This window comes from Oncorhynchus mykiss, chromosome 5, assembly GCF_057628025.1.
Source record: "Oncorhynchus mykiss isolate SJ-2025 chromosome 5, ASM5762802v1, whole genome shotgun sequence".
NCBI lineage: Eukaryota > Metazoa > Chordata > Actinopteri > Salmoniformes > Salmonidae > Oncorhynchus > Oncorhynchus mykiss.
Window position 1 is genome coordinate 23,293,884 of NC_143026.1, and position 14,758 is coordinate 23,308,641.

Genomic DNA, 14,758 nt, shown 5'->3' on the forward strand with positions numbered 1-14,758 from the left:
TTTATAAATTACATCTCCGAAGTCAAGGATCGGTAGGATAGTCAGTTTTACGAGGGTATGTTTGGCAGCATGAGTGAAGGATGCTTTGTTTGTGAAATAGGAAGCCAATTCTAGATTTAATTTTGTAGTACAGATATGGGGCATATAGAACAGATATAGGGCATGTAGGGCAGATATAGGGGCTCTATGGCAAATATAGGGGATGTAGGGCAGATAATACAGGGCTGAGATAGAGCAATTTGCTTTGGCAATGTAAACGTGTTTCCCATGCCAATAAAACCATTTGAATTTAATTTAATTGAGAGAGAGAGAGGGGGAGAGAGAGAGGGAGGGAGGGAGAGAGAGAGAGAGAGAGAGAGCGAGACAGAGACATTAAATGCTAACAGGAGGATAACGTCACTAGCTCCCAAATGTAGGCATGCTGGTCTGGAGAAAAAGGCTCGCAGCTCTGTTATCCGTGGTCACAGAGAGCGTGGGGGAGGAAGACACTTGGACCAAGGAGTCTTGCGGGTAGAAGAAACACACCGGCGTTATCCAAAAGGAAAACTTCTAACCCAAAGACAGCGGTTTTCAAAAAAATCTTTAGGCTAGTTGGATTTTTTATTGGAAAGCGAGCATATTGAACGCCGGACGTTTTGCACAACTTGGAAAACCTATTCGTAAGTAAGGGGAAGAATTTCTTCTGCATTTCAATACGCTTTTCGTCTATTCTTCCCCTTATATCTCTACACAGATTTCCTATTCACTTCGTTTCCCACTTTTCAAATTTCCAACAACGCTCAGCCTACTTTTGAGCTATGTTAATTTCATTGTAAATGTAGGTCTAATTACTTTCATTTGTCTGAGAGCTGCTGGTTCGGCGTTTTCCCCAGTCACTGAAGGGGAAACTCGTGGCAGGAAAGCCGACCAGAATGACGAATAGATTGCCAGGCAACGTTGCACATTCTAGCATACTTTTCCATTATTTTTTTTCTGACACGAATACAATCAGCTGTTGCAGTTATCACGTTATTAATGTTAGTAATAGGTCTATGTATAATAGTTATTTTAGCAGAGCTTCTCTCCTGTCAAATGAACTGTCAAATTAATTATTGACACATCAGTAATATGACACAAAGGAAAGTCAATTGCCTTCACAATGAATGACATTTCATGAACAAAACACATTAGCCTATTTATATACAACTAACAGTGAACTCATAATGTAAACAAAGCAGACGTGGTTGTGACTGAGGCAGATGTAGCTGTTTTTCTCTCTGACCTAGTGAATGGACAGTTTGGCGGATCTCAAAATGGTCCAGAGGCAACTCCCTGAACTGTGATTTTGAATATCTAAACCTGCATTTAGACTGTTGACTGGTCAAACTGAATGACTAGCTCATGACAAACTGAGGAAGTCTAAAGATCTTTCCTAGAGGGGCTCATGAGAGGGTAGTTTCTGACCTTACTCCCCCTTCCCCCACTTCAAACCAGCAACCTGAAAACAGATTCCACCTGTGTGTGTGCTCGTACACACTTGTGTAAACCTTAGTGTGCGAGAGCCCTGGGGGGTAAGAAATATTAGATTACCAACTAAGGTGAAGCTTTTGGACCCCTGTATTGTCAACCTTATAATAGTCAGGATATAGAGATTGTGTCACATATAAAAAACATCCCATATATGAGATCTCATTTATAGGCCAGCCTGACCCCCTCCCCTTTCCTTTGTTAGCCAGCCCATAACTCTGCAGGGGGAGTTGGCAGCCAATACAATTGTCTAAAGAATCCAAACTGAAATGCCGCAGTGAAATACTGATTTGTATGAATAATGGATGTGGCAATGTGTTGAATGAGAATGCTTGTTCTTGTCCCAAGGCTCAAGCCATTGATGGAGTGTGTACTGTATAGCAACGGTCAGTAGGTAATCAATAGCCATTCACCTAAGAGAACAGTTCTAGTCCCGGTGTTAAGTTTGAATTCGCTGTGTTGCACTTTATTTTTCTTCTCTCTCTTTCCCGTCACTGTACTTGCATGAATACACAAAACACATTTAGAAAGACAGGACCTTTAATGTGAATTGCTAAATATGCTACGATTCATTGTCACATTATAGCCAACCGGGGATGCGTGGCAGTCTCTGGCTGCAGCACAGTCACTGTGTGGTCTCGATCTCAAGTTGACACTTTCCTTCCTGGTATGTTTGTTTGACGCAATTTCTTCATCACCATCTTTAACGGGCACCCAGTTGTGGTTTAGAAGTTTAATGGCATCATTGAATGGGTGACTTTACAGTATCTAAGAATAAAAATGACAGCCGTTAGCAGGCCGGCTGGTTGTTGGACCACTGGCAGTGTTTAGAGCTGGAGGGCCGAGGCACGTGGTGTCCCTCAGGGTTCTGTGTTTGGACCAATAAAAAACCCCAGAATAAAACAGGCTTCAATCATTACAGGCCTGCTGGAGAAGGCTGGAGAATGTTCCTCTGGTCAGCTCTGTTCAGCTCTGACCTCAAGAAAAGGGGAAAATACAAGCATCCTACTGCTGGATGCCTTGGCAGGCTAGGAGTGCAGGCTAGGAGTGTAGGCTAGGAGTACAGGCTAGGAGTACAGTCTAGGAGTACAGTCTAGGAGTGCAGTCTAGGAGTGCAGGCTAGGAGTACAGGCTAGGAGTACAGGCTAGGAGTACAGGCTAGGAGTACAGGCTAGGAGTACAGTCTAGGAGTACAGGCTAGGAGTACAGGCTAGGAGTACAGGCTAGGAGTACAGGCTAGGAGTACAGTCTAGGAGTACAGTCTAGGAGTGCAGTCTAGGAGTGCAGGCTAGGAGTGCAGACTATGAGTGCAGACTATGAGTGCAGACTATGAGTGCAGACTATGAGTGCAGACTATGAGTGCAGACTATGAGTGCAGACTATGAGTGCAGGCTATGAGTGCAGGCTATGAGTGCAGGCTATGAGTGCAGACTATGAGTGCAGGCTATGAGTGCAGACTATGAGTGCAGACTATGAGTGCAGGCTATGAGTGCAGGCTATGAGTGCAGACTATGAGTGCAGACTATGAGTGCAGACTATGAGTGCAGACTATGAGTGCAGACTATGAGTGCAGGCTATGAGTGCAGGCTAGGAGTGCAGTCTAGGAGTGCAGTCTAGGAGTGCAGTCTAGGAGTGCAGGCTAGGAGTGCAGACTATGAGTGCAGACTATGAGTGCAGACTATGAGTGCAGACTATGAGTGCAGACTATGAGTGCAGACTATGAGTGCAGGCTATGAGTGCAGGCTAGGAGTGCAGGCTAGGAGTGCAGGCTAGGAGTGCAGGCTAGGAGTGCAGGCTAGGAGTGCAGGCTAGGAGTGCAGGCTAGGAGTGCAGGCTAGGAGTGCAGGCTAGGATTGCAGGCTAGGAGTGCAGAAAAGTTATTTAATGTTGTTTTTTTGTCCTTCTTCCTTTGCCTAAACAGAATGGTAAATTATCAAAGAGTGGAAAAAATCTTACCAGCCTCTGCTCTTTTTTTCCCGGCCTGCTTGGTGCTGTGTGGGTGCAGTTGGCGATTCTTTTAACGTCACATAAAACCTCTTCGTCTTTGACTGGCAACCAGTTCATACAGACCACATAGTCTGCTCCATACAGACCACATAGTCTGCTCTCCAAACTTCAGCTTTTCTGCTCTTTGATGATATCGTCTGTGTGTGTGTCATTAGACCAGGCCACTGACCTCACTTTATAGTTTTCGTCAATATGTTCCCCTTTGGCATGGCGACGCTTAAAGCAACTTTCAATTGGAGGGTTTGGTGCAGTGGTACACATACACACCTTCTCAAAGCCCACAGTTGTCGGGCCTTTTCCAAATATAAACATTTGCTATGATGAATATGTTAACATCAATATTTGGAGCGGGCTCTTAGCCGAAATCTGATCCCGCCTCTATCAGTGTGTGCGTGAAACCCGAGGCCTGACCACAGGCTTGGTGTGACAGGCCTGTAAAATTGGGTTATTAAATGGAGTCTGTGGGGTCAGGGGTCAGGCAGTAGTGTGGAGGCAAGGTCCAACATCTGGTGTACTGTTTGGCACCACAGGACCCCACTACCCACTACTAGAGGAGATAGTCCTGATAGCAAGGCTGTTTGGTTTGTATCAGATTGCCTGAAGGGGAATTAAAAAGGAACCATTAATACTCCATACTCCATTTTTTTTACTCCTATTTTACCACACCAGGGTTTCAAGTTTAAAGCTGGTGTTCTATAAGAGATGCTGTTACTCAAGCTGTAGAGAAGTTCTGGTTTTCAGTACTGGTCAGCCCCTTCAACCACTGTTTGCATTATACTGCTTCAAACTAAAGTGTTCCAGATGCAGGAGGGGGACAGTAACAAACATGATCATTTTCACTTTCACTGACTCACTGCTACATCTGTTTTTGACATCGTCATTGTCCACCCACCTCTATATTCTTAGATTTGTGTGTGCGAGTTGGTCGGCTAGAAGTCTTTCAACAACAAACCCCAGGAAGTGCTCTAATCAATCCAACACGTGAAGTTAATCGTTTTCAGCGTGTCTTGTTTCCCGAAGATCCGCTAATTGGCACTACAACCGCCATACTGCCTCTGAGGAGGGCTGCTTTGGAACACATGCAGGCAGACCTACTGACTGGCTCTAACTGGGTCACATTACGTTAAGACGTTTTCCGTCCCAGCCTCCCAAAAGGAGCAGTTGTGATTGAATTAAAAGCGTCTGTCTATCCGATGGCTTTATAGACCCACAGAGAGTTGGGAGGGTTGGGAGATGAGGTGGTGGCCTACCTCATACAAGTGTCTCTGGAAAAGTCTCTCTCACTGTTATTCAGCAGCAGAGCAGAGTGGAAAAGGAGAGCAGTAGAATGGGAAGACTATTGTCCTCTCTCCTTATTTGTGTGTGTATGTGTTTGTGTGTGTGTATGCGTGTGTACAGTGTGATTGTGTTACAGTGGTCTTATGGCAGGCCAGTGCTATGTGAAAGGTCAAAGGAGTGGAAGCAGCTCAAGTGATGAAATGTTCCATGATGGCCTAGAGATGATGAAGAGTTTCTCTATAGATTTCACAACCATCCTGCTCAGAGCCATGTTCACTTGATCATAGTAATGAAAATAACTGTGTAGATGAGTTAATGCCACATTCTTTCTCTGTCTCAGCCTCTCTCTCAATTCAATTCCATTCAAAGGGATGTATTGACATGGGAAACATGTTTACATTGCCAAAACAAGTGAAATAGACAATAAAAATTAACAGTAGACATTACACTCACAGAAGTTCCAAAGAATAGAGACATTTCAAATGTCATATTATGGGTATATATAGTGTTGTAAAGATGTGCAATTAGTTAAAGTACAAAAGGGGAAATAAATAAACATAAATATGGGTTGAATTTACAATGGTGTTTGTTTTTCACAGGTTGCCCTTTTCTTGGGGCAGCAGGTCACAAATCTTGCTGCTGGGATGGCACACAGGTATTTCCCTTCTCTCTCTCTCTTCTCTAGGGCAGTCATGCACACTGATAAGATTAGGCAGCGTCTTGGTTAATCACTCGCTTCTCCTCTCTTACTCTCTCTCCCTGAGTGTACTTTACTTTTCACTCTTTTGTCTGACAAAGTTTTGGGTGGTGCAGGGTGGTGCTCACACAATAGACAGACAGTAGCCTTTCTCAGCTGACCTATCATAGAATTTAGTTTCAGATTAGTTGTTTGTATTTCCACTTGGTGTGGCAAAAACTGTGCGGCTATGTTATTTCTGCATGTAACATGCTCAGTGTAAACAACTGGGAGTCCTGTGGTCCACTTAAACTGGTTTCCTTATTTCCAATATGACTGTGACACTTAATAACAATGCAAATTCTTTCCTTTTTGGATTCTGAGTTCCTTGTAGAATGATCCTTTCAGCCATCCTTAGGTTGCCATGGTAGCAGATTTTCTGTCTGGGGTTTATGGGTATTGATTGGCTGGAACTCAAGTCTGGAACTCATACAGCCTCACAGCTGTATGCTAATGAGGAGAGAGATTACAGCCAATCAGCGACACCTGGCCCTCTGTGCCTGGCGGTAAAGAGATTATCATATAGTGTGTGTCTGATTATGAAAAATATGCTTTGTGTCAGGTTTTATACTGGTGTTGAAGATGACAGGCTACATGATTGTAGTTGTTAGTCAGACTTTGGGATATGAATGCTTTATGTTGTCGTTCGTTACTGGTTTATATCTGAAAGATAGATCTGCTTCACTGTTGATACAGAAATCAACTCCACCCTGCTGTCGAAGTCAAGAAGTCTAATCAAGCTCTGACAACTCGTGCAGGGCCTCGGTGAAAAACCTCCTGCAGGGCCCAGGCCACATCACTCAGAATGACTGAACTGTCCCCCTCTTTTTAGGACCTGGCCTTCTCCGTCTCCATGACTACCCTACCATAGTTTATCACCTGCAGCTAGGGCCTAGTGTCGATGTCATAGCACTACAATCACAAACCAACTGCCATAACGGTCTCTCTCTCTCTCTCTCTCTCTCTCTCTCTCTCTCTCTCTCTCTCTCTCCCTTGGTCTCTCTCTCTCTCTCTCTCGGTCTCTCTCTCTCGGTCTCTCTCTCTCTCTCTCTCTCAAAAGACAGGCTGTCTTCTTCCAGTCTAGTGTTAGATGACTCATTCAAACTGAATAGTATTTCAGTGTGAGAGCTGTATGAGTGATGTCCAACTGTAAAACAGGGTCTACTAGCTATGCTCCCTTCACATTGACGAGAGTTAAGGAGATTCTCCAGACACATCACTGTCATCATAGGCGGCGCATCCAATAGCTAAGCCTCCCCTAAAGTAAATTAAATTGAACTTGCTAAAATTACAATTACTCCTGTCTATAAAAATGTTTATACAATCCATAAAATCACTACACCAGAGAGCATGATTTATACACAGAGGATCATTAGCTTATTTTAATAAATCGTTTATCGTAGGCCAGCGATTGTAGGCCAGCACATAACCTACAATCCGGGAAGCACACAGTCGGGAAACGCACAGATTGTTGATTTGTGACTGTCAGTATAAAGTGTCTAACCTGTCTTTAGTTAGGCTATGAAAATGTGCAACTACCAATAGGCTATTGAGCGAACAGTTGCCTATCTTATTGGCTCTATAGCAGAGAGCATCGGCTATATCCCTGTTGAGTTCACATATTCACTGTCTATCATTGGGTGAGTCCATGCTCCTGGAAAGTTTTTTTTTTAGGACAATAATTTCCTCCTCCAGCTAGATATGTCTCCTCTTTTCATAGGCCTTGATTTGATGGTTCCAATCGAGATACGGTTGTTTTTATTCATCTCTGTTTGTCAGTGTCAGCAGATTAGCTTACTCTGTCATTTTTGTGGTATTGAAGATTCTGCTTTTGGCTTCAGTCGTGGAGGGTAAAGTGGGTTGAATTGCATGAAATGTCTTTATTAAAGGGCACATTTTTCTCAGCCTTTTCTAGCTGGGGCTGAGCTCTGGATATGTGCAAAGAAAAGAGAATGGTCTTTTTTACGAACAGTGAGTCAGCAATATTATTAGCATAATTTATGACTATCCAATCTACTCATCACATTAGGAATAGTAGACTATCTTACATAAGTCTGAAAATTTGATGATAGATGCATCCAATACCTAATCATGAAGGTGAATATCTTTGTGATTTTTTTTGTTGTTGCTTTCCCTAATTTGAAACTCACACGCTGCCTTTGACTGTAACTTGCAAATGTCTCACGTCTTGTTCAACAGCTGCCCACCTCCTAGCAGGGCAGTTTAGTGTAAACTGAATTGTCACGTTCAACCCAGCACTCCTCTGTATGAATTGTAATAGCAGAGCAATGTTTTTCAGACTGCTGAAATGTATAGACATTTTCCTAATATTTGAGACTTGTTTTATTGTTTTTATATGAAATTACAGTTGGTGACTTGCGCTATGACATCGGCACAAGGTCCTAGCTGCAGGTGATAAACTATGGTAGGGTAGTCATGGAGACAGAGAAGGCCAGGTCCTAAATCAAATCAAATCAAATCAAATTTTATTTGTCACATACACATGGTTAGCAGATGTTAATGCGAGTGTAGCGAAATGCTTGTGCTTCTAGTTCCGACAATGCAGTAATAACAAGTAATCTAACTAACAATTCCAAAACTACTGTCTTGTACACAGTGTAAGGGGATAAAGAATATGTACATAAGGATATATGAATGAGTGATGGTACAGAGCAGCATAGGCAAGATACAGTAGATGGTATCGGGTACAGTATATACATATGAGATGAGTATGTAAACAAAGTGGCATAGTTAAAGTGGCTAGTGATACATGTATTACATAAGAATACAGTCGATGATATAGAGTACAGTATATATACGTATGCATATGAGATGAATAATGTAGGGTAAGTAACATTATATAAGGTAGCATTGTTTAAAGTGGCTAGTGATATATTTACATCATTTCCCATCAATTCCCATTATTAAAGTGGCTGGAGTTGAGTCAGTGTCAGTGTGTTGGCAGCAGCCACTCAATGTTAGTGGTGGCTGTTTAACAGTCTGATGGCCTTGAGATAGAAGCTGTTTTTTAAACAGAGGGGGACAGTTCAGTCATTGTGAGTGGCCTGGGTCCTGCAGGAGGTTTTGTGTAGTTTCACATAGTAAATATGTTTCTATTGATTTCCATTGATTATGTCTAATCAATCCAAATGGAAATTCTCATAGTGCAATAAAATAATCCCTGAGAGCTAGTGTTTAGAAAGTGTTTTTGAATAAGGCCCACTGTTTCCACTCATATTGACTGGAAACCTAAAGCCCTGATCTATGGTCTCTGTGTATAGGCCAGAGTAATGGTGTGTACCATGTCTCTCTCTGTGTATAGGCCAGAGTAATGGTGTGTAGCAGATCTCTCTGTATATAGACCTGGGTAATGATGTGTATCATCTCTCTCTGTGTATAGGCCAGGGTAATGATGTGTATCATCTCTCTCTGAGTATAGGCCAGGGTAATGGTGTGTATCAGGTCTCTCTGTGTATAGGCCAGGGTAATGGTGTGTAGCAGGTCTCTCTGTGTATAGGCCAGGGTAATGGTGTGTAGCAGGTCTCTCTGTATATAGGCCAGGGTAATGGTGTGTATCATCTCTCTCTGTGTATAGGCCAGGGTAATGGTGTCTAGCAGGTCTCTCTGTATATAGGCCAGGGTAATGGTGTGTATCATCTCTCTCTGTGTATAGGCCAGGGTAATGGTGTCTAGCAGGTATCTCTGTGTATAGGCCAGGGTAATGGTGTGTATCAGGTCTCTCTGTATATAGGCCAGGGTAATGGTGTGTATCATCTCTCTCTGTGTACAGGCCAGGGTAATGGTGTGTATCAGGTCTCTCTGTATATAGGCCAGGGTAATGGTGTGTACCAGGTCTCTCTGTGTATAGGCCAAGGTAATGGTGTGTACCAGGCTCTCTCTATGTATAGCCCAGGGTAATGGTGTGTAGCATGCTCTCTCTGTATATAAGGCCAGGGTAAAAGTGTGCATCAGGTCTCTGTGTGTAGGCCAGGGTAATGGGGTGTACCAGGCTCTCTCTGTATATAGGCCAGTTTAATGGGGTGTATCAGGCTCTTTCTGTGTGTAGGCCAGGGTAATGGTGTGTACCAGGCCTCTCTGTATATAGGCCAGTTTAATGGGGTGTATCAGGCTCTCTCTGTGTATAGGCCATAGTAATGGTGTGTACCAGGCTCTCTCTGTGTAATGTATGTAATGTATGGGGTTATCTTAATGGTGTGTACCAGGCCTCTCTGTGTATAGGCCATAGTAATGGTGTGTACCAGGCTCTCTCTGTGTAATGTATGTAATGTATGGGGTTATCTTAATGGTGTGTGCAGCGGTGAATGGATTTGTAGTTGAGAGAAAGAGTCTCCAGGGTTGGCTGCTGCTCCTGCTGCTGCAGGTGACTGGAGAGCACTCATACTGGACCGGACAGGGGCGAGATATAGCGTTGTAATACCAGAGGACTAGAGACACACACATACACACGTACACTTACATGCACTCACACATGACCATGCCTAATATGATTCACAAAAATTTGAAGCTTGTTTTTATTGTCTCTAATTCTTCATGTCAGACTGCCCAAGGACAAACTGGGAGATTTTAAGAGACAGACGATGCTGCACAGACAGAGACAGATGCAGTCTGATTGTTAGCAATGGCCATAAGCCTAGTTAAACCCACATAAAACACCACTGTGTCCCAAGGCTCCTAGAACTCATATCCCTCTCAGTCTCATATGAATACAGGACTAATTTAACTTAGCTGGAATCTCACCACCACACTGCCTCTCCTCACTTAATCGGCAGATGTATCCTGTTTGATGAAATCTCAGGTGTTGTACGGGCAGCCGGACACTGACACACTTTCAGTAAGTAAACAAACACTGAAAGAACTGACACAGTTTCAGCTTCACCTCCAGCTCACCTCCCTCTTCCATTGTCTTTAAACCTGGTCTACTTATGTCAGGGAGGCTTCTTGGGAGGCTACATTAGTTCAGTGGGCCTGCCTGTTGTCTGGCTCAAAGATATACTACATGACTAAAAGTATGTGGACACCTGTTTGTCAAACATTTCATTCCACAATCAATCATGTGCATTAATATGGAGTTAGTACCTCTTTTGCTGCTATAACAACCTTGAACGCTTTCCACTAGATGTTGGAACATTGGTGCGGGGACTTGCTTCCATTCAGCCACAAGAGCATTAGTGAGGTTGGGCACTGATATTAGTCCTGGCTCGCAGTCGGCATTCCAGTTCATCTCAAAGGTGTCCGTTGGGGTCTGGGCTCTGTGCAGGCCAGTCAATTTCTTTCACACTGATCTCGACAAACAATTTCTGTATCGACTTCGCTTTGTGCACAGGGGTATTGTCATGCTGAAACAGGAAGGGGTCTTCTGCAAACTGTTGCCACAAAGTTGGAAGCACAGAATCGTCTAGAATGTCATTGTATGCTGTAGCGCTAAGATTTCCCTTCACTGGAACTAAGGGGCCTAGCCCAAACCATGAAAAACAGCTCCAGACCATTATTCCTCCTCCACCAAACTTTACAGTTGGCACTATGTATTTGGGCAGGTAGCGTTCTCCGGCATCCGCCAAACCCAGATTTGTCCATCGAACTGCCACATGGTGAAGCGTGATTCATCACTCCAAATAACGCGTTTCCTGTGCTCCAGAGTCCAATGGCCGTGAGCTTTACACCACTCCAGCCTACGCTTGGCAATGCGCATGGTGATCTTAGACTTGCGTGTGGCTGCTCAGCAAATGGAAACCCATTTCATGAAGCTCCCAATGAACAGTTCTTGTTGGAACCGAGGACAGACTATTTTTACGAGCTATGCGCTTCAGCACTCGGCGGTCCCGTTCTGTGAGCTTGTGTGGCCTACCACTTTGCGGCTGAGCCATTGTTGCTCCTAGACATTTCTACTTCACAATAATAGAACTTACAGTTTACCAGGGCAGCTCTAGCAGGGAAGAAATTTGGCAAACTGCCTTGTTGGAGAGTTGACATCCTATGACAGTACCACGTTGAATGTCACTGAGCTCTTCAGTACAGGCCATTCCACTTCCAATGTTTGTCTATGGAGATTACATGGCTGTGTGCCAGATTTTATACACCTCTCAGCAACGGGTGTGGCTGAAATAGCCAAATCAACTAATTTGAAGGGGTGTCCACATACTTTTGGTGATGTAGTGTATCTGCAACCTCAGACTGTGTGTGTGCATGCTGCTATCTGCAGCCATCAGACGTGCTTACATATTGCCTCAGGTAAATGAGTGCTGCTCTTCCTTGTCTGAGTAAGGAGGACTATCTCTGTCTTGTTATCTCTCCGTCTGGTTCTCATCGCCTCTTCTCTTACTAAGGGCTTTTACACAGGCTTCTTCACAATGCTTGCTGCTTGCATATGGTTGCCTCTTCCTCAAGGAGGCTGGTCTTGAGACGTGGTGTTTGTTTGTGTAGGGTTACCTTTAGAGACAGAAGACTCATGTGCTTGTATGCTGCAGTTATCCAGGCTGATTGCAGAAGATAAGGGTTGTGTGTTTGCTGTCATTAGAGAAAGTGAGAGAAGATTGAGGGAGGATAGAGAAGACTAGAGAGAAGCATGAGAAGGAGAGAGGAAGAATAAAGAGAGAGAGAAAGCAGCGAGTGAAAGTAGAGAGGGAAAGGAAGAAGGTAGAGGGACTTAAAAATGCAGAGAGGTAGGGAAAGAGGGGTGGGAGAGGGAGGGAGGGAGATGCTTTGTTTCACAATTATCCTGCACAGCCCAGGGGCGGCAGTGAAGGTCAGACATCTGTGATCCATCTCCCAGAGTTCCCAGTCTGGAACCCTACACTCTGGCGCGCTCACCCTCCACTCTCTCTCGTCTTTTCTCTCTCAGCCTCCACCCTCCACCTGCCCTCGCCTTTTCTCGCTCAGCCTCCACCCTCCACCTGCCCTCGCCTTTTCTCTCTCAGCCTCCACCCTCCACCTGCCTTCGCCTTTTCTCGCTCAGCCTCCACCCTCCACCTGCCCTCGCCTTTTCTCTCTCAGCCTCCACCCTCCACCTGCCTTCGCCTTTTCTCTCTCAGCCTCCACCCTCCACGTGCTCTCGCCTTTTCTCTCTCAGCCTCCACCCTCCACTCTCTCTCGTCTTTTCTCTCTCAGCCTCCACCCTCCACTCTCTCTCGTCTTTTCTCTCTCAGCCTCCACCCTCCACCTGCCCTCGCCTTTTCTCTCTCAGCCTCCACCCTCCACCTGCCTTCGCCTTTTCTCTCTCAGCCTCCACCCTCCACCTGCCTTCGCCTTTTCTCTCTCAGCCTCCACCCTCCACCTGCCTTCGCCTTTTCTCTCTCAGCCTCCACCCCCCACCTGCCCTCGCCTTTTCTCTCTCAGCCTCCTCCCTCCACTCTCTCTCGTCTTTTCTCTCTCAGCCTCCACCTTCCACCTGCCCTCGCCTTTTCTCTCTCAGCCTCCACCCTCCAACTGCCCTCGTCTTTTCTCTCTCAGCCTCCACCCTCCACCTGCCCTCGCCTTTTCTCTCTCAGCCTCCACCCTCCACCTGCCCTCGCCTTTTCTCTCTCAGCCTCCACCCTCCAACTGCCCTCGCCTTTTCTCTCTCAGCCTCCTCCCTCCACTCTCTCTCGTCTTTTCTCTCTCAGCCTCCACCCTCCACCTGCCCTCGCCTTTTCTCTCTCAGCCTCCACCCTCCACCTGCCCTCGCCTTTTCTCTCTCAGCCTCCACCCTCCAACTGCCCTCGCCTTTTCTCTCTCAGCCTCCTCCCTCCACTCTCTCTCGTCTTTTCTCTCTCAGCCTCCACCCTCCAACTGCTCTCGCCTTTTCTCTCTCAGCCTCCACCCTCCACCTGCCCTCGCCTTTTCTCTCTCAGCCTCCACCCTCCACTCTCTCTCGTCTTTTCTCTCTCAGCCTCCTCCCTCCACTCTCTCTCGTCTTTTCTCTCTCAGCCTCCACCCTCCAACTGCTCTCGCCTTTTCTCTCTCAGCCTCCACCCTCCAACTGCCCTCGCCTTTTCTCTCTCAGCCTCCTCCCTCCACTCTCTCTCGTCTTTTCTCTCTCAGCCTCCACCCTCCAACTGCTCTCGCCTTTTCTCTCTCAGCCTCCACCCTCCACCTGCCCTCGCCTTTTCTCTCTCAGCCTCCACCCTCCACCTGCCCTCGCCTTTTCTCTCTCAGCCTCCACCCTCCAACTGCCCTCGTCTTTTCTCTCTCAGCCTCCACCCTCCACCTGCCCTCGCCTTTTCTCTCTCAGCCTCCACCCTCCACCTGCCCTCGCCTTTTCTCTCTCAGCCTCCACCCTCCAACTGCCCTCGCCTTTTCTCTCTCAGCCTCCTCCCTCCACTCTCTCTCGTCTTTTCTCTCTCAGCCTCCACCCTCCACCTGCCCTCGCCTTTTCTCTCTCAGCCTCCACCCTCCACCTGCCCTCGCCTTTTCTCTCTCAGCCTCCACCCTCCAACTGCCCTCGCCTTTTCTCTCTCAGCCTCCTCCCTCCACTCTCTCTCGTCTTTTCTCTCTCAGCCTCCACCCTCCAACTGCTCTCGCCTTTTCTCTCTCAGCCTCCACCCTCCACCTGCCCTCGCCTTTTCTCTCTCAGCCTCCACCCTCCACTCTCTCTCGTCTTTTCTCTCTCAGCCTCCTCCCTCCACTCTCTCTCGTCTTTTCTCTCTCAGCCTCCACCCTCCAACTGCTCTCGCCTTTTCTCTCTCAGCCTCCACCCTCCAACTGCCCTCGCCTTTTCTCTCTCAGCCTCCTCCCTCCACTCTCTCTCGTCTTTTCTCTCTCAGCCTCCACCCTCCAACTGCCCTCGCCTTTTCTCTCTCAGCCTCCTCCCTCCAACTGCCCTCGCCTTTTCTCTCTCAGCCTCCTCCCTCCAACTGCCCTCGCCTTTTCTCTCTCAGTCTCCACCCTCCACCTGCCCTCGCCTTTTCTCTCTCAGCCTCCTCCCCTCCCCCACCCTCGCCTTTTCTCTCTCTTCTCTCCACCCGCCCTTGCCTTTTCTCTATCCCCCGTCCTCCCTCACCCTCCACCCGCCCTCACCTTTTTCTCTCTCCCTCTCGCTCACTCTCCCTTTCTGTCTCCTTCTCGTCTGGCTCTGTCTCTCTATCTCCCTCAGCCCTCCTTTTATCTCTCCCTCTTCCTCTTTTCCAGCCCTCTCCATCTCTGCTTTCTGCTTTCTGACATCATCCCTCTAGTCTCTAGGGGTTTGTAAAGAAAGGGTTTTAGTGGTAGGCAGTTAGCTGTCGTCCCTCTCTGTAA

At 46.4% G+C, this 14,758-nt stretch overlaps 1 protein-coding gene across 3 annotated transcripts in view; it reads left to right on the forward strand.

The window, feature by feature from the left end:
* The first annotated feature begins 352 nt into the window (after positions 1-352).
* Positions 353-14,758, forward strand: part of lhfpl2a (LHFPL tetraspan subfamily member 2a) — a 65,658-nt gene continuing 51,252 nt past the window's right edge. Inside the window, exons 1-2 of one of the 3 annotated variants that reach the window (XM_090234206.1) lie at positions 443-659; positions 5,391-5,446. The gene's annotated coding sequence lies outside the window, so the exon portion shown is untranslated. Of the gene's footprint in view, positions 660-5,390; positions 5,447-14,758 lie in introns of all 3 variants that reach the window. The other 2 variants (XM_036977065.2, XM_021602139.3) reach the window with 2 other exon arrangements.